This window comes from Lissotriton vulgaris, chromosome 6, assembly GCF_964263255.1.
Source record: "Lissotriton vulgaris chromosome 6, aLisVul1.2, whole genome shotgun sequence".
Taxonomy (NCBI): Eukaryota; Metazoa; Chordata; class Amphibia; order Caudata; family Salamandridae; genus Lissotriton; species Lissotriton vulgaris.
In genome coordinates this window covers 787,412,105-787,438,694 of record NC_141694.1, presented here as the reverse complement: position 1 = coordinate 787,438,694, position 26,590 = coordinate 787,412,105, and the positions used below count along the sequence as shown (strand labels likewise).

The window sequence follows — 26,590 nt, the reverse complement described above, 5'->3', positions numbered from 1 at the left end:
GCTCTAGTTTGTAGACTGAGAAGAGAATGTGGCAGATTAGATGACTGTATACATGTAATAGCAACAGTAAGTGTTACATGCTGTCATGGTCAAGGGTGAAGGAGTAACAGCAACAGGGCGCGGTGATGCCTTTAGGATGAATAATGAAGTGTGTTGTGACTTGAATTCTCAATGCATTCTTTCCCTTGGTTACCTGTTCCCTGCTGTTCTGCCAGTATGATTGTGTTGTGTGTGGAATGTTGGAATGCTTGATGAGGTAGTGGAATGCTGGGGTGCCTGGTGTTGTTGAGAGAGAGACAGAGTGTGTGGGCTGAGCGACAAGGATTGCTCCTGTTGCGTATGTGTGTGAGGGGCTCTTGCGTGTGTGTGTGGGGGGCTCTTGCGTGTGTGTGTGGGGGGCTCTTGCGTGTGTGTGTGTGGGGGGCTCTTGTGTGGTGTGTGTGGGGGGCTCTTGTGTGGTGTGTGTGGGGGGCTCTTGTGTGGTGTGTGTGGGGGGCTCTTGTGTGGTGTGTGTGGGGGGCTCTTGTGTGGTGTGTGGGGGGGGCTCTTGTGTGTGTGTGTGGGGGGCTCTTGTGTGGTGTGTGTGGGGGGCTCTTGTGTGGGTGTGTGTATTGGCATTGTAAATGAGAATGCCATTTATTTATCTGTTTTCAAAACCAACACATAAATAAAAAGTTTGCCATTTAGAATGCCAATGGCTCAAACTTTTCCGAAGGCGAAACCATTGCATTGTAAATGCTTGTTCTTTTCTTCTGTCACTGCTCTTATCGCCGGCAGATACATTCTGTAGCAGCTGTTTCCTCCTACCAGTCTCCCGGTTTCCTTCACTTCTTTTTTTTTTCCTCAACTCGTTGACATTCAATTCCTTTTTATTTTCTCCTTCATTTACTTGTTAGCTCACTTTGCTCAGTTTCAAAATCCACTTCATGTAGCTCTCTTTGCATCCGTTACGTTCCTTTTCTTTCCTTTTCCTTTTCCACTGGTCCCGGGTAACAATGGAGGGGATGTCGTACGTTGGCCTCCGCCCAACGATCGTCGCCAGTATTGTAAGTAAAGACAACACCTTGTAACTTGTAATCCTTTATTCAGAGATGACACAGAAACACAACATCCATAACCCTGCCAGTCATGTACTGACGGGAGCGTACCTTAGAACGTTGACATGCAGGGAAAAGGTCAGCCCAACTGGGGCAGGACTGGGGGGAGGATCGGAATGTACCAACTTATTATTTATTGCTAAATACAACAGAGTCATTAAGAGCACAAGGGTTGCCATCTAATCTACTTAATCAGATTATGAGGCTACACAAAAACAATGATGCCAAGGTTAGATGGGGCCCAAGGGGCGAGCTAACAGAACCCATCCCTATAAATAGGGGGGTTCGCCATGGATGTGTATTGGCACCCACATTATTTTCATTATAGGTCAACGATATGCCAAATTTCTTGAATGGCTGTAAAAATGACGCACCAAAACTAAGGGGTGAGTTGGTGCCAGCTCTTTTATTCGCTTATGACACAATACTAATATCGCAGACACCAAGGGGGTTACAATGTTTGATAAGTACCTTCCAGACCTACTGTAATTCTAAAGGCCTCCAAATTAATATTAGTAAAACCAAATACATGGCTATAAATCCCCATAAAACCTTCCGGAAAAACATAGTTTTGAATGAGCAAAAATTGGAATACGTACAGAGTTTTAGTTATTTGGGTGTTTCATTGGACACTAAATTGTCGTGGAAGACCCTTGGGCAACAGTGCGCTTTACAAATATCACTAAAATAACAGAACATAACAAATTAGAAAAAAGCAGGCTAACTCTGACACAAAATACTTTGCCAATTATGCAAAGGCATAGGAATAGCATTACAAAGGCTGTTTCCCTGGCATTGGAGGTGTTCAGATACAAGGCTCAATCTGCCGCAATATATGGGGCTGAAATTTGGGGACCCTCTAGTAAAAAAACCTTTGAGTCGGGAGAAAACAAATTTTATAGAGCATTGCTAAAGCTTCCAGTATGTTCACCTTTAACCTCATCAGAGCTTCGAACGTTCAGCGCCCAGTGCTGAACGTTCGAAGAACGAATGCTGGCTCGACGGCCAACGGTCGTGCGCAGCACTGGGGAGGTAGTGCTCGTGACAACCGTTGCCCGTCGGCAGCAGTTAAGGGGTCAATACCAATTGTTTTTGACCTGAATGTAAGACGAACTGATCATTATGACTTTGGACATTTCTGGAGCAGTCAGATTATAAGGACGGGCTAGTAGAAACTATGGGGTTGGATCAGAACAAAAGAATTACATGGCTTAGCCATATTTGTGTATACTTGAAAAGTATTGGTTTATCACAGTTTTGGTATGACCCATCTACATTGACCCAAGCCTCGAAAAAGGTATTAAAATCTACCTTTTGGGCACAAATTCAATGCAGTGTGTTACATGATTCAGCATGTGGGGTTTTAACATCAAGGTTTCTTTTGTTTAAAGATATGGCATATTTTGAGTCTTTTTTGGACGAGGTACGCCCTCAACTTGCAAAAACACTGTACATGAAATTCAGATATGGTGTAATGAATATTAATGTAACTGTAGCAAGTTGGGCTAGTAATCACGTTGAATGCATTAATGATTTGTGTACTTTATATCCAGAAAATGAGTTGCACATTTAGTTTTTTGTCCAATATATTATTATTATTATTATTATGTTTCTTATATAGCGCCTGAATCGACCCCCGAAGGGGTATCTCTGCGCATGCCTTGGGAATCCGTCCTGGCTTTTCCCTGTGAGATAGCCCCTACAGGGCATCCCCACGGTGAAAGCCAGGCATCCCGCTGCGGGGGGCCGTTATGGAGATTAAGCAAGCTTAATGCCCAGAGTTGCAGAGTGTGAACCCATGATTAGGTCAGGCACAGAAGCGAGAATTATCGAGTCCATGGACATTTGAGCTCAAGACACTGCCGCGTCGGGAATTGAACCCTGGTCCCGGGTCTGACCTCTGCTTCAGGGTCTGCTTGCTCTAACCAGTGAGCCACACTCACTTCTCACTTATATGCCAAGGCCAGGAAAAAAATTGATCAAACCGATCTGTTTAAACCTAGGAATAAGATCATGTAAAGGGCGGAAACGATCTTAAAAACTGAAACTGCACAAGTTATTGTCTTTGGTGTCAGTAGATTTCTGCTAGCAGTCAGTTTCTTAAGAGCAAAATTGTGTCTAAAGCTTTAGTACACGTCCAAACTTTTGTTTTTCCCAAGCTATTTAAATAATGAGGTAGTAAATATTTGAAAGGTTTATGTATTTGTATCACACTAGGTACTTATAGATATTAATTGATTTCTATTTAATAACAATGGAGTTTCCTAATTAGGAAGATGAATACAAGCCTAAATTTGTGTGTTTTCCTATTTTTAATATTGTTGCCCTTTTAACATATTTATATTGTTATTTATGTTTTAAAAAGGGGGGCGTGAGGGTCATATAGACCCCACTCCATCGATTCTTTTTTTTTTAACAAATTGCCCGCACGGATTCTTACTTGGACTTAGACTGTATTTTAAACTATATGTGTTTTTATGTATCTTTTATGGTTGGAAAAAACGAAATAAAGATTTCGGCCCCAGGACTGAGTGCCTGGTTGTGTGGGGAAACCTACTCCTCCATTTATTCAAACTATGCCAGAGGCGTCGCAATCCTGCTGTGCGAGGGGATTCCCAGGCAGATGTTCCACTCTCTTATTGACCTAGACGGCTAGTATGTCATTCTGGCGGGCACCCTGCCGAGGCAACCCATGATACTGGCTGCCATGTATGGCCCCACTATAGCAGCCCTACTCGACACCACTAAGGTGTTTGATTCTATTGAATGGGTATACCTTTTCCCACTTCTTGTAACGAGATTTAGCCCGAGATTCAATAAACAAGTACAATTCCGTTATGCTCTTCCCACTGCCCAAGTGTGCTTCAACGGCCTAAACTCCGATCCTTTTCCAGTAACCCATGGGACCAAGGTAAGGTTGCCTGCTGTCGCCACTCCTTTTCGCCACAGCGATGGAGTCAGTGGCGGCGAGGCTTCAGCAGTGTCACGCGAATAGGAGCATAGGCTTCACCACCATGGGCTGGTGGTCTTGATGTACGCAGATAATAATACCCTTTATACATGCGAACCGCCCGGAAAACTGGCCCCATTGACACCTGAGGAGGCGTGGTTTAGAGGCTATTTAATTATACAAGTTAATTGGGCCACATTTATACTCGTCCATCTCACAGAAACAATGCAGCCCTTCACAACTGAGTACTCTCTGAAATGGGCAGCAGACCTAGGTTGATATCTAGGCATAAGGCTCAGCCATGACTGGCGTGCAAATTATGGCTGAGCCATAGCTTGGACCAACATGATTCAAACTGGCCCTATCCATTGCTTGCTGTATCGCAATAGCGATGATGATTGTTCTCCCTATATTCCTCTATCTCTTCCTGAATATCCCCCTCCCGCTCACGACACACTTCCTTAAGTGCTTGAAATATAACACAGTGATGTTAGTATAGGTGTATAAACAACCTGCTGATCTCCACGGAGCTCCTTTTGTTACCACTTGCGCAAGGCGTGCTGTGTGTACCAGACATGATACCATATGCCCTTTGTGCGCAAGCTCAATTTCTTCACCATTGGCTTTACCCAACTCCATTCCACCCACAGACGGCCACAGAGACAAACTGCAAAGCCCTGTGGTCTCTAATGACAGTGTTAAACCTGCTCAACAAAGCTCTGAGGCCGGAGATTAACATGGTCAAGTGTGTGCGTTGGGCATGGGAGGGTTTGAGGATGAAAGCAGGACTGTCTCTCCTATATGCCGCCTCCATCCCACTGGCAAACAATCCCATGATACCACTGCTTCTAGATAAGGCGCCACTGCACGCACTCACAAGCGCAACATCAGACTGTTCTTGGATCTTCACCCGGATGATCAGTTCCTTTCACAGTTTGAGGACGCAACGTCTCCTTCCCCCACTGTTTTGGACACAAGGTTATACTAACAATTACGAGCCACCTGCAGTGCTACATGATACTTTTCCATTCCTGCTGCAGTCCCTCTCAGTGCTAGAACATATCCTTAATTCCTCATCCACGCACAAATTGATAACTCGCCTCTACAACACTATGCATAGCTCCTCACCAATCATTTCCCCAAGAGCGTATGTTACATGGGAAGATGACATTGATCCGCCCCTATCTGATGTGTAGTGGTCTTTCTGTTGTGGCCAACTGGAGCTACTCTCCCTCAACTACAGACAGCGTCTCATTCATTTTACATTTGTACACCGCCTGCATACCAGTGCTCAAAGGTGGCATCCTGCTGGAAGAAGGTTTATGCGATTATAAATTCGATCACTGGACACTCACTCTATCACACCCCGCTGGTGGGCCTACTGGGATATGTAAAAGACACATCCAGTGCTCACCGTTGTCTCACTGCCATGCTAATGCTATTGGCAAAACATAGGATGGCCATGCACTAGAGCAGGAAGCCTGCTCCCACCTTCAAAGCATGGTTGTGCGATGTGGTGTACTGCCAATAGCAATTAATAAACATCTCGGAATCGATGCCAATACCCTCCCTTCCCAAGGATATATGGGAGCCATAAGCCTCCTTTCTTCACCACAGGCACAGGGTGCGTAGAAGGTGGCAATGAAGGGGGACTCCCAGATGGGGAGGGCTCTCTTCCATTCACTTTAACACTTTGAAAGACATGTCGAGCCAAGATATCACCCAGCTCTCTATGGTCTTATATGTGAGGCTCCATTGTAGGCCAGACACTCCCTATGCATCGCAACTGGGTGTTCTCCTAATGTGCTTTTGTTATAATTGTAATGACACTCTAGCGTCTGGGATTCTACTGTTCCCAACTTATGGCATATTTAGCTGCAATATTTGTATTGTGTACTGATCAGGATGGAATACTCCGTGGCTATGCTTCTGCTTATTTTACTGTGCCGTTTCCCTTTTATCTTACTGCCCTTCCCCTTGCCCCCTTCGGGTTGTCCCCACGATGCTGTTGTTGTACTGTTTCATATCAATAAATGCTAATAAAAACAATTATATTGACTTGTGGCCCCAAAAATACTAGATCCAAAAGCTTTTTTATCGGGGAGACCCTCATCGCCAAGGTACCTAATTTTGACTACCTGGGCATTTTGCTTGATGCAAATCTGACTTGGGATTGCTTAATTAATCAGAGTGCCAATCTGACTGCCAAACTCCCTTAGATTTATTGAAAATTTGATGACCTTTAGGAAGAATCTAAACACTTGGCTCCTGCCTAGGTAGAGGCTTTCTAAACCAGCGCCTTCCTCTGTTTGCGTTTTCTAGTTAGGAAGGTTGTTATGGGTTTAGGGGGTTTGCTAGCGTCAGGATACCTGAGAGGTGAATGATGCGTTTGACAAATATGCTAATAATAGAAAACCCGGAAGATGGTAGCATCATGTGAATTGATCTATAGTTTTGCTAAAAAGTTAGGTCGGTAGCCACTTAGAGAGATGTCCATGTTATATATGCAGGACCGGGACATCTACTGGCCGCCTAAAATACATTTCTGTGTAGACTCCTGACCATCCCCAAAACAACAGCAAGTTTCAATTTACATCATGAACTTGATTTAGGTTATTTGGAGGATAAAGTAAGACTGGCCTATCGATTATTGTGGCTGAATTGAAACTATGGTCCCGAGCCCAGTTTCTCACGAAAGCTAGTAGAGGACTGTCTGAAATCAAATGACATGATTGCCATTACCTGGTTAGCATATGTTAAGAACACTTTCTGTGATCGGGGTTTGAGTCCCTCTTTTGACTCCACAGGAAGCGTTGTATCCCATCCTAAAGGGCTGCTTAAAGAAAGTATCCTTGCGGACAGGGAGAAGGCTATAATAGTTAAAACACTTGACATGGTTTCAATCATCCGATATGTGCCTATTTCTACATCTACAGGGATAGAACCATATTTAACTTGGATAGTGAATCCCGAGCACAGATTTTATTTTACACATCTAAGATTAAACACAGTGCACTTTTTAGCAGCATTTCCTATGATAGGCTCCTGGTTTGCCACATTACCTTGTTGCCCTTGTGATGCTCTTTCTACTCAATTCACAATGCATTTCATGCTTTTTTTGCATTTATATCACACTTTAAGATCTCTTTTTTTACTCTATTACTATATTTTAAGTCACATACATTTTATTACACATCAAGAAGGGTTGTATTTGTTACGTCTATCTACTCCTACATTCTGCATCTCTATTCTAAACTATATTTATTCTTCCACTCTAAAACTGAGAAATATATTTGCTTAAGAATTAGTAAAATTTTTGTTTATTTGCCTAGCTGTATAATGCAATTTTAATATCTTGTTATTTAACCAACAATTTATGATTGCCTGTTTCCATAGAGAGACTTTTTGTATTCTGCCACCCCAGCTTAATGGATTAAAAATTGTAACCTCTTTTTATAGACACGGTTGGAATGGTTTAAAATCAAGTTTTAACTTGTTTACGTTAATCGGTGTGTCTTTATGTTTTTAATTTTGTAAGGATAGCTCGATCGTATGACATGCTCATATCGAAAGTATGTATCAGGATTGATAAATGTTTATGATCGCGTCATTATGAATTTTATTCTGTGCTTTTGTGGTCAAATTGTGACAGATTAAAATTTTGTCTGACTAATATACACCGGCAAATCCAAAATTAATCAGAACTGTTCTCCCCTACAACTGACGACACAGAAAACAGACTAGGATATACCAAGCACAACATTTACAAAAAGGGTGAACACCAATATAGAATCCTGCTAACACATTTGAAGTCTTAGAGAAGAAAGAAAACGTTTTTACACAACTGGTTCCTATTCTCTTGAAGAGATAGATAAAGATTATACCATGGTAAAAGTCTTTCGAGAATTGGAAGGAGTTTTTATCCCTCAGACTTCTTAGGACTGGGTTGACCTATTCAGTCATAATTTGACTGGCTTCATTGTCCTCAGAATGGGAGAAAGGAAGCTGGGAAGCTTACTATGATAGTGACCATGGAGGTAAGGAAGCAATCCAATCAAGCAATGTGAGCTCATACTCAGAAGGGATAATGCAACTGTCAGATTTATTAATAACAATATTGTAATAACATTCTCACACCACTAACTGCATAGCAATTTACTATTTTATTAATATCCCTTAGGCAATGGTTCTATAACTCCAACCATGCTGGAGGCACCAGTTTCAGTCATAAATAAGGGGCTAATGACTTGCACCTTTGTGGGCCATGCTTACCTATATCCCTGCTGAATAAAGATGCTGAATGTGGAGAAATAATGGCAGTAACACTGGTGGAATCAATTCCATGGCTGATTCACAAGGATCAGACTGTATTGGTTAAATGTTCAAAAGGCAGTTAATATAATTAAGACAACTGACCTAGTCCAGGTCACCCAGCGGAATGGGAAAGAGGTATTCTTATAATCGAATGATCCTGAAAACCTTTCTAGAGATATATGGCCTTGTCTCTATGCAATTCTTAGGAACGCTGGCTGGAGACTAAGAACATTTGGGCTCATGTATGGGCAATCTGTGAAAGGGCCATGACGGCTGAAAGGTTTAGTGTGTGCAAATAATTTTAGCTTTCCTATGAAAGAATTAAGGGATGACTCCTCTACCTATTCTTTCTTGACTTAGTGATGGAACCCCTCACAAATATGATAAAGAGGAATAATCAGATCCAATGAGAAATGGTTGCACAAAATTTTTCGAGAAAGGTGGATGATGTATGATTGACCGTTAATACTCTGTTATAGATCATTCTCTGTGTTGAGGGAGTGTGACCATAGTGCCACTCTCTCAGAATTAAACGTTATTCTGACCAAATCCTCCTCCAAGTTGTGAGATCCAGTTTAGGAAAGTATTATTTGTTCATATGACATGGTTGTAGAGAGAGAAAAGATTAGGTAGCTAGGATCCATGCTCCTAATGATCTTGCCAGCTGTTGAATTATAGACCCTTTTCGACTTTTCTAAAAGTAGATTTCAATTGCTGGAGCTGACTATGCTGTGGACCAAGTGTGGAACATTGGTTAAGATGAATCTACTGTACAGACTGTTGGATTTGTTCTCTATACTTCCCACAATGTAATTGTGGTTATAACTTAAAGAAATAGATAAAGGGGCTAGTAAATTTATTTGGAAGTTAAAGAAGCTAGGGCCCTTAAAGCGATGACCACTATGAAAGGGTGTTTTGATTTCCCCAGCTTTGAGTGGTATTATGAGTGTGAGTCCATACAATTCAGAGTGTTACCAAACCACTTAAGGAATGGACCAACAGAGCAATGGACAGTTTTAATACTATTGCTCGGTCTCATTATATACAATTAGGACTAACAGTGACCTCCATGGAAAACCATAATGAAGATAAATTAAGAGCATCCAACGTCTTAAGTGTTGACAGAAAAATGGTCCACATGTTTTACCCAAATTACTGTGAGGACTGCCCTTTTCTTATAGGCTGGTCCAGCCAATTGCCAAATTGGCTGGGAGAACTCACAAACTGTACAACAGATAGTAGAGGTATAAATTACTTGCCATGGCTCAGTTACTAAATTAAATACGGTGATTATGTTAACTGGAATGAGGAAGAAGGTCCGAGACTGATGGGGGTTAGACATGGGCAGTCAGCTCCCACAGGAAGTATGGAAAAACATATCATTTTATTTTAATAAATCACCATTCCCACCACTCACACTGTTATGTTCAGCAGCAGCTTACCTCCTTGCCTAAGTGTCTGAGGGAGCGTAATGGGAAGCAGTATTATTAGCCTATCTGGTGAGTATGCCCAAAATACACATTTTTGGGACCGAAAGTCTGGAATAGATTACAATCGTAAAGAAGAAGGAAGTCCCAAGAGACTAGGTTCTGATATTCTTTGGGAAAGACTGTCTCTGTAGGAAGATTTGAAGGTTAATGCAGATGATGTTGACATCAGCTAGGGTTGCCCTGGAACAGATGTAGAACAGTGTGAACATAGTAGGATCGGTATCTAATAGTTTGGTGCGCCTTTATAATGGCAAAATGTAGACCCTTGATGGGGAAGATATGTGAATATTTGAAGAATGGCTACTTTAGGAAGACTTGTCCAAATTGTATATGATGGGTCTACCGCGAAGGGCCAGGGATAATATGCAAACATCATTCTAGGTAAGTTACTTTGGAAGGGATGCTTCAAACTGGAAGAAGTCAAAGTAACTGTGCATGGTTTATTGAGGTTACCTGTTCCAGGCTGTAAGAAATTCCATCACCATAGTATGTTTCCCACACACTATCTTTTTGAACTTTGACAGTTCAATCATTGCTGTGGTCTGAGGTATGCTAAACCGATCTCTGACAAGTGCTCTGCTAGAACAGTGTGCCACTGTGTTTTAAGTATGGCCCTTGCTTCTCCTGAGGTGTTTGACTGTATACCAGTGCCAAAGGCTGATAGCGAAAACACTGACATATTAATAATTTGCTTGATGTAAAATGTAAAAGCAACATTACAAATGCAAAGGACTCTGGCCTTTGCATTGACTTTGGATAGGGAATTCTCAGTCTGGATATCAAGCCACACAATCTTCATGCAGATTAAAATACAGCACTGCCTCCGAATAGCTCTGCTATAGGACCACAAGTATACAATGCAAATTATTCTTAACGTGGTTCTCCAGAAATGAATTTGAAATTAAACTTTATATCTAACGTGATCAAAAATTAATCTAAATTCAAATTATAGTTATCTTTATATATCTCTGTGATGTTAAATATGGTGTGCCTGAACCATGAATATATTAGTTATTCAAACATGTAATTGTAGCACTTTCCACCTCTTTGTCACTGTTCCTGACCGATTTGCCCAATCAGAGTTTCACATGGGAAACACAAAGTTGGAAGATGAGGAGAGGATATGTGATTTCGTGCTACCTATATACCTTCTAGTGAATACCCAGGCTATTAAATAGCACATTTCAATTAAAGGCCACCATACACTCTTTATTTTGCTCATCTTGCTGTCTACGTATAAGTTCAGTGCAACAATAGTAATGTTCTTAAACACAACACTTCACACATGTTCTCTAAGGGCTGCCGAATGCTCAGTTCAAGTTGCCAAAGGTAATGAGGTGTAACCCTTATCAAAACTTCTTTGTCTTTCTCAAACCCTCCATTTGGGCAATGCAGCAGCTCACCAACAGCTCACATTAAGACCATAGCCTGTCTTATCCAAACACTGCCAATGAGCTTCCTAAATAAACCGTGTCTAAATCCAGGGAGGGTCTAAACTTTACCAGAAAAGGTATACTAATGAAAAATAACCTCAACAAGAGTGAACAGTGGTGACAGATTTCTGCGCCATTTGACTAGGCAGAGGCTCCTGGCAAGAAAGTGCCCAACTCATCACGGTTTTTATGGAAATAAAGCTATTATATATTACGATTTGAAGTAAATAAAAAATTCAAGGCATCAGGTTGGTGGCAGACGTTATTTGATGCTGTGTGCAAATATAATTATAACCTTCTTCAACCCAAAGGCATTAATACAGAAACCCATTAAAACAGTACAAGAGCTGTGAACCTAATTGGGATATATAACAGAAATAAGTACCAGAATTTAAGTTCTGTTACAAGTCTTAGAATTTGACATATTTTGCCATTACGCTTTTAGGAGACTATAAAGAATGTTTGTTTATTTCTTTTGACAATCCGCACAACAGATTGTACAATAATATTGCGTGACTTCTCTAAGTGAAACAAGCTACAATCTTTGTTGAAGGGCAAGGTACAGACAACAAATTGAAAGGCAGGGTGCAGACGAAAAAAAGGTTAGTATGTCTAAAACTACATTTTCATTTTAGAATGCCACCTACAAAAATAAATTGGCCATTTGTAACCAAGAAGACAAGTGTATGAGGGAATATGGCACCTGGCCAGCTTTCAACACGATTGTAGACAATAACGTGGGGGAAATCTGATTCCTTAATGTACAAAGATATGTCTTTCTCATCAGCTATCTTAACTAGCTGCCTTGTTTCCAAAGAGCACTAATAATAATATATGTTAAGTGTCAGATGCAAAAGGCAAGCAGAAGCTGATGGACCACTCGATAACCCTACACAGTCTCCGCCACCAACCTGCATCCTGGCTAAAGGGTACTGCTCCAGGTTGTTGTGACAAAGATCCTCCCATAAGTGGTTTCTCCCTGTAACAACACAGAAAACACACCATTATCATCCATACACCAAGCACTAAATTTACTACTGAACTAATGTGCTATGACAATAATTGAATTATCTTGAAGACTTCTGGAATCATATTTAACCTAAGTGCAGAGATCATACTGAATCTAGTTGGATGGCAGGTCCCTGTTACATAAGTCCTGGAGTTGATCTACATTAATATAAAGTACTTTTAATCTAAAAAAATACTTAACCACAATGGAAGTTCTGCTTTGGAGGTTAGCCAGAGGATTTTTTGTTCACTGTTGTAGTGGTGTTAGGACTTCTGCCACCTTGTTGGTAACAGCTGGCACATCTGAAGTTCACCTCCATTATGGCAGAGAATTCTCCATCACAGTGGTTGTCTCTGCCACTATATGATCCATTTTGTAGGAGGTGGAGATTCCAACTGATTTTCTGCTGTTGGACCTTACTGGATGGTGAAAAGTGTGGAACTGTCAAAAACAACTATAGGCACTGACACTGTGCCACCTTAAGTGCCCCCCATATCTGGTCTTCCCAAAATCCTGGTGGGTGTTCTGAGGTATATGAAAGAAACAGTGTTAATATTTTTTTCCAAAAGTCTACTACTACTACCTTAGCGATCTTTCACTGAGTTCAGACCGTCATACATGGTAGGGCTCCAGCTTCTGAGGCTGACCTGTCACTATTTAAGACAAAGTTGATGTTATATCTTGGCAGAACTAATCCGGGAGAACGAGGAGCCTTCATCGGTGGTGCATCAGTCATCAGGATAATTCCAAATAAAGTAATTTGAGTGTCAAAGGCAGGGACAGACACACCACTGTTTTTGGCAGACTCTCTGTTACCAACTCTACTTAGGTGGACTGTCTTCAGAATTGAGGCCCATTGCTGTTGTTCAACAGGATGTCAAAAGAGGATCAACTTAGCAGAAAAGAGAACATTCAGATGGCAAAGCATTGAAGATTAAGGGCCTGATTACAATCTTGGTGGATGAGATACTACGTCACAAACGTGATGGATATCCAGTCCGCCATATTACAAGTTCCATAAGATATAGTGGAATTATATATTGGCAGACAGAATTTTGGTCACGTTTGTGACAGAGTAACCCTGTCCGCCAAGATCGTAATCAGGTCCTAAGATTGCCCCTTTTAAACAGTATGTAGCTAGGAGGCTTCTCATACTTACTTATTTGCGTACTTATAAAATGCTACTCTACAGTTAGATGTCAACATGCAGTAAAGAAAAACACAGACAAGTGTGAAATTCTTTAGTTAGAACCTAAAACAGAACACTATTGTAAAACTGTGGAAAACATTTCAAGGAGGGACATTTTTGAGTGTTAGCAAAAATTGAGGCAAGGATTACACCAGTACATGTGGAAAGAGATATGTCACTTACACCTGTAACAGTCTAATTAACTTTTCCCAGTTATGTGTGAACCCACTGACATAATTTGAGAAATATTACAATATAAGAATTCTGTTAAAATGATCAGCATAGTCTTTACGTTTGGGTTAAAAAACAAAAACAGCTTTTAAGCTTCTAAAGCAGTTTTCTTCTACACCTGTTGCCTGTTGTGTTAACATAGATACAGATGGATGGATGGATGGCTGGCTGGCTAGATAGACCAATAGATAGATAGATAGATATTCACTTAAAAAAACAAAGGTTAAAGAGACGTTTTTGTTAGGTCAGTTTAACGTATATATTTAAATAAATAGCAGAAATTCTCTGACAAAAGCAAAAGTTATTGTGACCTTTTAGTTAGATGTTGGAAAAAGACATGATCTAACATTAAAAAATAAAAACTACAGAAATACACGGGTTATAGTTTAGTCAGAAAATTGTGACTTGGACCCTCATCTTGTACTGGCCTTCGGCCAACCCTGAACACAACCATGTGCAAACACCCAACCCACATTCTTGTCTCTTTTTTTTTTTAATGTTAACATGTCATGTTAGCTCATGTCTCATTCCAACATCTAACTATAATGTCCCCTCTGGCCAAGCCCTGCACCCAATACCGCTATGCCGGTCCAACCCCCTGCTGTGCATGGCGTTTGGACCCGTGCTGCAGGAAGTTAACTTCTGGCCTGACCATGTGCCCAACGGTGCCATCCCAGATACACATTCAAAGTTAGAACGTATCATCAAAATGTACAACTTGTACCATGAACGCAGTGTTGAAATAGTGACCAAGCCCATTGACCTCTTCTTTATATATGCAGAACTCCTTTGACACTAGGTTGACAGATTGTGGGATAGTGCACAAATAGAACAAAGTTGCAGGACTTTGTTTCGAATTATGGTTAATAAAAAACTATTTGAGTGTGAGGGAAATGAGGGGAGGATGGAGCAGAAAACAATATAGACAAAAATATAGTAGTGTATGCCTTGAAGACGGGCACAGGACAACACAGTATTCCTCCGTGGTGCAGGAGAGAGACTGAAACCTTTGACAAGATGCTTACAAAAAGAGGAAAGAAAGGAGTAATAAACCTTTTCAGAGTATGTAATCCTCTTATGATGACACACAAGCAAAAACAGCCAGACATGTCTCAGACAGAAGACCCTTCTAAGACCCTGATATACGAAAGATTGGAAAGGAAAACTACTGAGACAGCCGATGACCTTCATAGAAAGGTAAGAGGTGCGGTTGAAAATCTGCCATAATCTGTATCAAAGAGAAGGTGAAGGCTTTTCTCTAGCTATCCAACACAGAATAAAATTTGGAGCACCCAGGATATTAGGAACCCTGAAAGTAGCAGTGAAAGATTCAGCTATGGTCTCCAATTTTCCAGTGTGTGTAGTGCGAAGCATCTCTAAGGTTGATGGTAAAAAACAAGGTTCTGATTAGATGGAGAGAGCAGCAAATAACTGCATTTTATGTAAGCCATGGACCCAAAAATAGATGATGAGTGACCCATGTTATACCAATCTCTGATTGACTTTGACTCCTGCAATATTACTGACATTCTTGCTGCGTACAATAAAGAAATAGAGAATTTTATTGGGTGGGGTAAGGTCATTGACTATAATTTAGTCTCAAGGTCGTTGCATTTTTTAGTTTTGTCAGGCGAAACCTAGAAATATCGTTTAAACGATCATAACCCTAATGCGTTCGCTTTCGACCTACCTTCAATCGCAACAAGCCCACCTGTGAATGGCCCTGTCAACCGTGTAGCCAAAGATTATATTTTGAGGCTTAACTGGTATGCTGTTGATGTTCAAACACTCTTGATCAACATGATCAGATCTAATGTTGCCATACTCTGTGTTTGCTTGTCAAGTTAGTGTAGTTACAGAGGGCTGATTATTGATGTATTTGTAAGTGAGAGTCGTAATATAATGGGCGCCCTTCTGACACCCGTAAGATGCACTAAATGGGAGCAACCAAGGTGGTTTGATAGGCCATGTAGTGATGCAAATAAGCACCTGTGTGACACATAAAAAAAAACTAGAATTCAAGAGTAGATTGCCAGAAGTACTACTGCGAGTGTAAGAAATTTGACAGTAGGGAAGAAAGTTGTAAAAATCTCACCGCCTCTTGCTCCACTAAAGACACAACTACCTTCTGGAAAATAGTTAACTTGGCCAAGCATCAAACAGGGCAGCAAGGAGAGTTAGAGACGATCATCAAGGATGAGCAATGGGTATAACATCTCATGTCCATTTACCATCTAGACCTGATCTACACTCTGTTGGGGATCAACCAACAATGGACCTTTATCCATCTTATCCCCTTCAAACCAGGTTTGAGCTATAGCGGTTAATGATTGCTATCTCCTCAAGGGAGGGTTGTATGTCGTTACAACGCATTCCATTGCAACGCATGCCTTTACCACGCATGCGTTACAACAGAATGCTTTTTCCACGCATAATCTTTACCACAAATATTCCTTTACCACGCATAGATTTACAACGATTTTCATTGTAAATTTATGAATGATAAGGGCATACTCTTGGTAAAGGTTATACCCCTCCCCTGTACCCTTACGTGACCCCTCCACTCCTTATAATTACCCCTTCCCTTAACCCTCAATCTTTTTAATTTACACTAAAATTCCCCTTACCTCTTCACGTCGTCTCCTCTCCTTCATCTTCCCTACTGACGTCATACATCTTAAAGAGTAAGCAGAAGTTTCTTTCCGTTTCCTCTCAAACAACGCTGATTGCCTCCGCTTCGTCACATCAGGTGCGTTTTTGTGGGGAGGGCGGGGGGTGGAGACCCCCCCCGCCCCCTTTTTTATTTCCAGGCTTTTTTTTTATTTTTTGGGGGGAGACCCCCCAAGCTCCCTTTTTCTATTTTTAGCCTTTACCACACATGCCTTTACTATGTATCTCGTAGTAAAGGTATGCGTGGTAAAGGCTTTTGTGGTAACCACACATGCGTTGTAATGCATGCGTGGTAAAGGTTTGCGAGGAAACGGCTGCGTTGTAGTGGCCGTTTCCCCTCTTCAGGTCCCTCTGGTATGGCACTGGGTCCAGATGGGCTACCGATGGACCATTGTAAAAAAAATGTTGACTTTTGGGCTCTGGTCATTACCAATGTCCTTAATTGAGCTTGTTGTACCAAACTACCTGTCTCTTGCATACTGCCATCTTAAACCCATGTTCTAAAAAGGTAATAGACAAGATCAGAGCGGCTACCGACCTATCTCCTTGCTATATTCTGTAAACATAGAGGTGGGTTGAATAGTTCTTCATAGAATAAAAAAATGGGCAGGGGAATCCCATATTCTATCTGATGGAAAATATGGGTTTAGAGAAGGATTAGGTACAAGAGAGCTAAGCTATGCCTTAACTTCTAGCATCTGTATCCACCCTTTAAGGACCTCAGCAGTGCTTTTGGCTGAGTAAATCAATCAAAGCTATGGGACATTCTAGGGGTTTAGGGATGGAACAGTCAAGTTCAAGTTCAATTTATTTATGATTTTGGAACTCAAAAGAGATCCATTTAAAAAGAAGGTACAAAAGATAAAACATACATTTTCGGATGGTAAAATATGGTTTACAAATACACAAAATCTTGTAAAACGTCAGGTAAAATCACCAATGATAATCATAACATCCATATGAAATTTTAATACATATCTAAAAAACATTTAAAAAAGTAAAAAATCCTGTGACAAAACATTTCATTAGGTGGATTGTAAATGGCGTCTATAAATGAGGTGGCAAACAAAATGGATAGTTGTAGGCAGATTGGCCTCATCCACTTACGTCGATATCATAAAAGAGCCGGACAAATAAAGAGCACATGGGTAACATCCTGGATAGAATTATTACACAAATTACAAACTGGGGAGGAACCGTACCATTTGAACAATATATTATTCAGTGGAAGAGAATCCTGCCTCAATAAAAGCCAAAAACGGCGCATTCCATGGGGGAGGTTCCAAGTAATAGAAGATTGTACCGTATTTATCAGACAAGAGTCAATAGCTGGGTGAATGCCTCTCTTTAAAATACGGGCTTCCCTGTCCATAGTGAAACTTAATTTCCAGGTGGCCTGTTTTCAAAATGGCCTTTAGCTGATATGATGATAAAGTAAAAAGTACAGATTCGTCCAATTGAAGCAAGTCAACCGCAGTTCTAAAATCTTGTACAATTAATGATTGCTCATTTAAGGTTCCTAATAATTCTTTCTGAATAAAAGATCTTAATGTAACAGGTTCACCCTTTACAAGGCTTGTAACCCATCGCACTATCCCTGCAAGATCCTGTACCCAACTACTGCGCAGACCAAATTCCAACCTAAGAGCGGCAACAGAACAAGCAGAGTTAACTGAGGCTAGGTTCCGCAAGATCTTAACTTCTGTTATATTTAAAAAGCCCCATTTTCCTAAGATGAGCAGTTCAGTACCATACAACAGGGAAGCTGGGATTTTAGCACGGAAAACCTCTAGTAGGAGTGCAAAGTGTCTTCTGCCTGTGGATCTGTAGAGGGAGATTAAGCTTTTACCTTGTGCCATTGCCTTCCGAATATTCTTTTCTATATTAGCCTTGTCACTTGAATTTCCGCACACTGTTTTTCCTAGGAAGACATATGATTTTACCACTTCCAATTTCTGTCCACCTACAGACCAAGCATAATTCCCATACTTCAACTTTTTCCTTCCCTGCATGCACATTACTTTACTTTTAGACAAATTTATCTTTAAGTGATAGGCCTCTGCATATTCATGTAATACATGCAGACGACTATTTAATCCCCTTGGTGTTAAATCCAGTATTAATATGTCGTCGGCATAAAGCAAACAGACAATCGATTTTCCTCCCAATAATGGGGTGATACCTTTACTTAAAGACAGGGCATAGGGGAGGTCAGATATATATAAGGAGCATGATAGAGGGGCCAATAAACAACCTTGTTTTAAGCCGTTTGTTGTAGGAATAACTTGGGATAGCCCTCTTTCCCCTCCCATCAAGACTCTACACCAAGTGTCAGTATGGAGAGCTCGAACTAACTCCAGAAGGATGGCCGGCATGCCAAAGTCTGATAGTTTTCTCCACAGCAAAGGACGATCTACTTTATCGAATGCCGTGGAGAAGTCTATGAAAGCTGCGTACACTTTCCCTCTTCGGACTTTAACATATTTTGCAGTTATTACTTGCAATGCCGTTAGATTATCCATGGTTCCATGCTTTCGCCTAAATCCGGTCTGCTCAAAGGGCAAAATTTCACCCAAGTCCACCCAGTCATTGATTTGCATCAAGAAGCATTTGGCGAAGACTTTACCCACGGCATCTAGAAGTGCAATTTGTCGGTAGTTATGTGGAGCGTCGCGGTCTCCCTTCTTGAAGAGGGGGACTAATATACTCCCTTTCCAAGACGGGAGAACCGTTTTATTTACGAAGCAGAATCTAAACACCGGAAAAAGGATTTTACTCCACATTGCACAATTTTGTTTCAAAACTGAAATTGGGAGCTCATCCGGGCCCATCGCCCCAGAGGAGCGCAAACCCTTGATGGCCAATTCTATATCTTTTTCGGAAGGCGATCCATATGGTGAGAGGTCTTCATTTGTTCCACTACAATCAATTACAGTTCTGTTACTTGCATAAAGGTTCTGGATAAAGCCAACCCATATATGCTCCTCAATAGCAACTGGGAGTGGTCTTGATCAAACTCCACAACCCTCCCCGATGAGAGACCAGAATGTTCTTATTTGACCTTTCAATGCAGCTTCCCTCAATTTGATCTATATACTATCTTCCCTCTCTTTTCTCATCTTAACCTTCAGCCAAGTCCTCCTTCTCTTTAGTAGTAAAATTCTACGATATCTTTCGGAGGAGTAGGTCAGATACTGTTCCCTAATTAATTTGTTTATTTCATGGATGGAACAGTCCCTGGTCGACTTTCTCTGGATATTACACTCAGGTGTTTCGGCATCTGTAAGGTAGGGCACAGAGGGAAGATGTTTCAATTGATTTGCTCTAGCGCGGGTGCTCAGACATGGATGAGAGCTCGCCGTAATGTTATTCCTATTGTATATAAATATTCAAAATGGGTTTTTGATTTCAAACAGTAAGGTTATGTCTAAGATACATTCTAACTCAGTACCAGCCCTACTATATACCAATGATGCTGTTTTAATGTCTCAGTTTCATAACGGTCTAAATAATCTGATAGATTGCTTTGAACTATTTATGGGAATTTTTGACCAAGTTCAGTAAATCTTACTACATGCCATGTGATCCTAAGAACGGTCCAGACTCATATCTGTCAAGGCCAATACCATCAGGAAGGTTAAATACTTCTCTTACCTGGGAATTACCTTGGATTCTTTCAGCTCATGGTCCAATTACCTTTCTACCAGGTCCTTAAGATTTAATGAATCTGTTAGTACTTTTTACAATTTCACATACTGTTGGAAACAAACCCTGTGAAACACTCCTTGAAATTACAAGTGTAAATGTCTACTAATTGTAACTTATAGGGGAAGCAATCTAGGACTAAAGTAAAAAACACAGATTTCCATATTAAACTAGCTCCTATGTTATTGTGGTTATCAGAATTTCAAATACCCATGTCCTCGAGGACTCATTTTAACGGTAACCAAATATTTAACCTAATGGTCAAGTCAGATGTTATATTACTATTTTGAAAATTACACTTTTAGGAAATTGTCATTTTCCTACCCGAACAAAATATGCTTATCTGACAGTGTCACCACGAGACGAATGGCTCCTTAATTGGGTGTGAACTGACTCCTAGAGCTGGACAAAGGGAGAAGAGCTGGCCTTCCCCTGAAAGTATTAACTTCAAAGGGTGCCTACCCTCTCACAAGCAGATGTAGGTTCACATCTGGGCCTGCCCCCTCATCCTGCTAACCAGACATCCACAAATCACAGCGGAAGAGGAGCTGCCCCCATAACTGGTATGGAGTGGCCATAAGAAAGGGTTTGCCCATTATCATAGACACACCTCTGTGTTGGGCAGAGGGAGCTGTACAAGGGGAAGTAAGGTTCTGCCATCTTGGTTTTTGGTAGAGAGGAACACTGTGGGATAGTTTACAGTAAAACACACATAAAGTGCTGCACAAGTGGTTAGGGTCAACCCCGGGTACTTTTACTCTTTTGGTTAGGGAGTGAGCAGGAGTTTTCCCCATGCACAGACTGGTACTGGGCTTAAATGTGGCACCCCAGGTACCCTCTTCAGATCACTCCTGGATCTGTGGAAGACAGATGACTGCTGTACCTGCTGTTGTGACCAGTGAGGAGAACCCTAAAGAATGGGCCTGCTCCCACCTGTACCAAAGACCAAGAGGTGGGCTCCAGGGTCCGTTGGCTGGCCTCCTGTTAAGCTGCAAAGACAGACAGGTGCAAGAAGCGCATGTTCCTGAAGAGCCCAGTAACTAGTTCCAACTGGAACTGTCCTGGAACCTGCTGTTAGCTTCCACTGGAGTGAGTCCTCACCACTGAGTGGTGTCCCTATGGTCCTGGGGCCCTTATATAAGTGCCAGAGTGTACTCTTCCTGCCCAAACTACAAAAGTTGGGACTTTTTGCCAACTTTTTCTCTGAAGAACTGAGGGAAGACGGGAAGCACTGTAGTGCTGAAGCAATCGACTTCAAATCGCAAGTCGGATTTAACTTGCTGGTTTGTCTCGCTGAAGATCTGACCTCCAGAAAAGTTTGTAAGTCCAACGATTGAAGAGTTCACCAAGAACAACGCAGAGGCACTGCAGATCGACATCGATATCCTTCCTGGGCACAGATGTCAGACTTCTCCTGCTCGGAGCTTTCCCATTTAGCCGACCCATCTTTTCAGCAACCTGCCGCTCTCTGACCCTGACTCGGATCTAGCTTGCTCTACTGGAGTTCTAATGAGGTATCACTTGCGCCCCTTTTAAATTGCCTTGTGGTGCTGATCTCGTGGTCATGAATGCTGTCTGCCAGCACCAGCGATGAGTTTAAGGAGGTGATACTTTGTTTAAAGGGGAGGTTTTGATCTCGCTGCTTGGCCCAAGAGTATAAGAATGGGGGCTGGTTCTCTATGCGGTGAGTGATGGTGTGAAAACAGTGTTCGGGGCATATTGCATTGCTGTATACCTGACAGAGGAGGTGGTTTAGATGTTCCTTACCATGATATGCAACTCTGACATATAATGGGTGATATGCTTTATTTTGGGTACATTGTTTTCCTGCTATGTGGCCTGTGCAATAGAAAAATGAAGGAGGCCAGCCATAGATGCTATGAATGCCCATGTGAACATGACGGTTGGAGCTTATTGCGTTATTCCTACACGTGGAGGTGGTTTGGGTACAGCACAGAGCAATGTATCCAATATAGGGAATTGTTCACTGCTATAATCCATTGTACAAATGTACCATATGTTTTTAAACCACATTGACTATGTCTCCTCCTTTCAGGCGACCACAACTTCTGCCCAGACACCTTTTCCTGTGGCCTACTAGTAAGCGTTCACCTGGGGGTCATATGGTAAGTATTACATTTCAATGTTACAGAGAAAAAGAGTAGGGAGTGAGGCGTTGTTACACCCACTTTAATGTGATTTGTATGTATTTCACCTCTTGTGATCGGTCCACTTCCTCTTCTTTTAATGTAGGTCTGGCACACAATAGGGTGAGTACTGGTCCTCATACCCTGATGAATTTGCTAGTTTTGTGTTGAGTCCGCCCTGGTGGCACAGAAGTAAGTAGGAGGCTGAGCTTCCAACAAAGGGCACTTCTGAGAAATACGGAGATATTCATTATCGGTTCTGAATATCTGCTTATGGGCACGGTAAGTGAAACACCCTTGATTTTTATTGACCTATGGGGAAGGAAATCGATCCCTAGCTTGATTGGCCATTAGCCTCTTCTCCAAGCTGTGGTGCCTATAAAGTATTTTATTCACAACTGGGAGCCAAGGGGGTAGAAAAAGAACAGGCCACCCCCCACTCAATAACTTCACCTCAACAAAGGACCTGTTCCATCTGACTGAATAGACGAAAGCCAACGTCCACCATGTATTTTTAGAAAGGACACACAATTTTATGTGTCACTGCAGTGAATCTATATCTCACATCTGCCATACAGTGATCTAAAATAACTACTTTAAACAATGCTATATGTGGTGCTGTATTTGCTTGTTCAAACCCTCCCACCAATGTGCGAGGGACCTAAAAGTAGAGAAAAAGATGAGGAAAAGTTGGCAGAGCCTCACGGGAGTAACACCATGGGAGGTTACAGGCTGGGACTCGCCTGTGTCCTCAGGTTCTCATCATTAGCACCTACCAACTTGAAAAACAAATAGATAGTGAGGAGAAAAAGAAATCCAAAAATGTGGTGTATGTGCTACATATGACCCTATAAGGAGTACCGGGACCTAGCATAGAAATCCGGCGCACCTTAGTTTAAAAACAAGCTAGAGCCACTGGCTACACTATTTTATTCCTTGCTGTGCGTCTGCTCAATTAAAACCAAAACGTTTCATTGCCTCACAAAATTTTGCGGCAATTTCATCAGGGTTAGGACAGCGTCCTCACTGCGCCTCTTTTTTCTGTTTATTGTACCGGGTAGTTGCCCCTCGTCGTGGCACCTGTGTGCCTGTTGGTACGCATATCTCACCTCCAGTTGGATTCACCGGTGAGATCTCAATGAATGTCGTCATCAGGATTGGTAGCCGTTGGGGGCCACACATCACATGAGCCGTTACTGGACCCAGTAATACGTTCGCATCCGTTGGCATAACCGATGGTAGTGTTAGACAGATATCCAACACAAATTCCTCTGCACAAAGCCGGCTTCGTAGAACAGGTAAGATGCAATCTTGCCAGATTGGTCTGAATGACAGGAACCATGAGGTATTCAGATCTCTCAAACGAGCCAAGCCAAGGATCTGTGTTATGCGTTCACGATACCTCATGGCCTGGAGTGCATCCTCCATGCAGACTTGGGTATCGCTGGTGGACGGATTTGCCATAACGGAGCAGGAGGAATAAGAATAAGATCCGTGCTACGAGTCCTAAAATGAGAGGTAGGCCGCCAAACACAGATTGCACGAAGTTTGGAAAAATGCCTAGGACTGCTTCAAAGGATGCTAACAGTCCCGAAAAAATTGTCTTAAATAAATGTGCAATACCGCTGGTATCAGACATGTTAAAGATACGACCTAACATTTCTGCGAAAAGTATTGGGCATTGTTGATAGTAATGCATGAATCTCTGCAGAAGTCCTTGCAACTTGCAGATCATACGTCTCTTTGGGCGAGGTCAGTGGCACAGTTTTTTATAAAAGAATGGCTTTCATTCTGCTTAAAGTATCAATTCGTATAGAAGAGATGTTCAGTGAAGGCCATAGCGGCGACTCCCTGTCTGTCTTGCTTTTAGGATACAGTACTTGCATACAAGTGACCCTGGCTGACACACTAACGAGATAGCCTATTCCTGGCCTCATTCCACAACAGCTGTGATTGTTTAACATAATGTAGCTACCATTGGAAAGCTGCTTGAAAATTGGATCTATCACCGCTGTGGGCGAGCCTTGCAGGTGGCAAGAAAGGTTATTGGAAGAACCTTCGCAGGCTCCATGTAAATTAATACCTTGACACAATAGTGTACCGCTTAGTGAGTTTTCACAATATTTACCACTAAGAAATACTTCCTTTCCCCCACTCCAACATTTGTATGTGTATGGTAAATCCCAGGTCGACTTAATGTATTCTTTACCCAACCTTTCATACAGGCCTGCTGGTATGTGTTTTAAGCAATATTGAAACTGGAAAGTCGTCACTGGTATTGTGATGGTGCCATGTATTATCCATTCAACTTATGGTTTCTCAGAAACGGTCAAAGGTAATCTCTCCAGTTTTTCTATGCTCAGCACCGTATAGTCTACCCCCTCTGTGCCAACGTGATTTGTTTATCTGTAAGCTTAAACACAGTAACCTATGACGTAGTGTTGATTAAATGCCAAGGCACATAGCCAGAACAAAGGTTTTGTAACGTCCAGCATAACAGCATTATGGAACGTAATTGAGACTGGCCATGTTGTAACATTAGCAAGTCCTGTTCCATTATGTTTATGATAGAGGATACAATGCTGTCCAAAGAATATATTCTGGACAACAGAGTTGTTAACCAATTGTCAACTACAGAGAGTGATTTCTCTAAATTAATACAATCAATTTCTTGTATTCTTTCAGCTGTTCCAATTTGCGTTACTTTCCATGCTTCATTGTATGCAGCGTATATACCGGCGAATATGAAACGTTTATGACGTGGATTACGAGGTCCCAGTGAGAATTCTCGTAAATCAATGCCATATTTAAGCAAAGATAAGTGTTGTTTTATTTCTGGAAGTGTAGATTTCTGCAGCCACTCAAAGCATAGTTTACCTACACTATAAGTTGTTATTATCCCTGGATGTTGTCTTTGGATATATCTTGGATCTGGCCGAGTTACTGTGAACCCTTGTGTCTTGTTCAGGAATCTACCTTGACAGTTATTTGTGTCTGTGGGCCAGATTAACCATTTTTTCCATTCAGGATTAGTTCTGTTCTGTTGTAAAATGTAGTTTACGTCTACCTCCTCATTTGAAGTTAAATTACTATCAGGTGTGGGCTTAGGTATGGACGGTTTGTTTAAATCTTTTATCTTAGCAAAGCCAAGACAAGATGTCTGTTGAACAGTGCCATTTAAAAACATCATTTGTTCTGGGATGATGCAGGCTCTGAACAATGCTTCTAAACCTTGTACCTGCCAGTCTTTTGTGCCCCAAACAGTTTTTGTCTCAATGTTGTTTTTCCAAAAGTCAAAGCCTAAGGTAGACAATTGAGCATAAAAGACCACAGAATAAATGTGTTTAGTATTTGTCAACATACTTGTCATGCCTGTCTTATTAACATTTTTAAAGAAAAAACTTTCTGGGTTTGTAACATTAAAACCTGTGAAATATGTAAATTTTCCAATAAATGTTTTAGAACTACCTTTTGGAGGTACACAGACCACCTGTGCTGAGTGACATGAGATTCTGCAGTGTGTTGTATTGGTTTGGTATAGCTTTGGGTCTTGAGTGTCCTGTGTTGGTTTCTATAGGAACCTGTTTAGATAATCTTCATATGTACGATGTCCTCTGTTCTGCGGAGAAAACTTGTTCTGATTAAGTTTTTGGTTTTTGATTGAGATCTTATTTATATTTTTTCAGAATTTTATGACTACACTGAAATCATTCATATGATAAAGAAATTACGTGAATGTCTGCATTTGAAGCATTAATCATCCAACTGGTGCCAATTATAAATTCCACCAACCATGGTAACATTCCCCTTGAGTTTATGATAACTTTTGTGGTTTGCTTTTACGCTCACACTGTTCTAATATAGGAGTACATACTTGATTCTAATTTATCTTTATAGATGACATAGTGTACCCTGGTTTCACTTCTTTGTCCTGATGAAGACCCCGTTGTAAGGTGCCAACCACGCCTACAGTTGTAGTTTTAGGGTCGAAACGTCGACGGCTACTTCCTTATACATCAGTTTGACGCCACTCCTAATTTGGATATTGAATACCAGCGTCATACACATGATTTTTGATGAACATTTGAAATTATTCTTTCCCTTTTGGCTCAGGGCTCTGAAGCCAAAGTATTTTGAATGTAAATCGTGAAATATTTTGTTATCACATTTAACTATCCCTTTGCACAATCTTTTTTCTTTACAACGTCACTTTTTCCTCTCCTTTTTCCATTGGGCACTATGATGAGTTTTTTGCCATTACTGCTTTCTAACGGATTGTAGATTTAGCTCATTGTTATTGATTAGCATTGTGCTCTGAAGAAAATAAAATATACATTTTATGCTATTGTGAATAA

General features: G+C 41.3%; 1 protein-coding gene and 1 long non-coding RNA gene across 2 annotated transcripts in view; one reads left to right on the top strand and one right to left on the bottom strand.

The window, feature by feature from the left end:
- LOC147707999 (monocarboxylate transporter 10-like) overlaps window positions 1–26,590 on the bottom strand; it is a 770,926-nt gene that overhangs the window by 227,987 nt on the left and 516,349 nt on the right. The window lies entirely within an intron of this gene.
- LOC147708001 (uncharacterized) overlaps window positions 1–26,590 on the top strand; it is a 43,327-nt gene that overhangs the window by 2,932 nt on the left and 13,805 nt on the right. The window contains exon 2 of the long non-coding RNA XR_015296482.1: window positions 22,145–22,214. This is a non-coding gene — a long non-coding RNA (uncharacterized LOC147708001). The remainder of the gene's footprint in view (window positions 1–22,144; window positions 22,215–26,590) is intronic.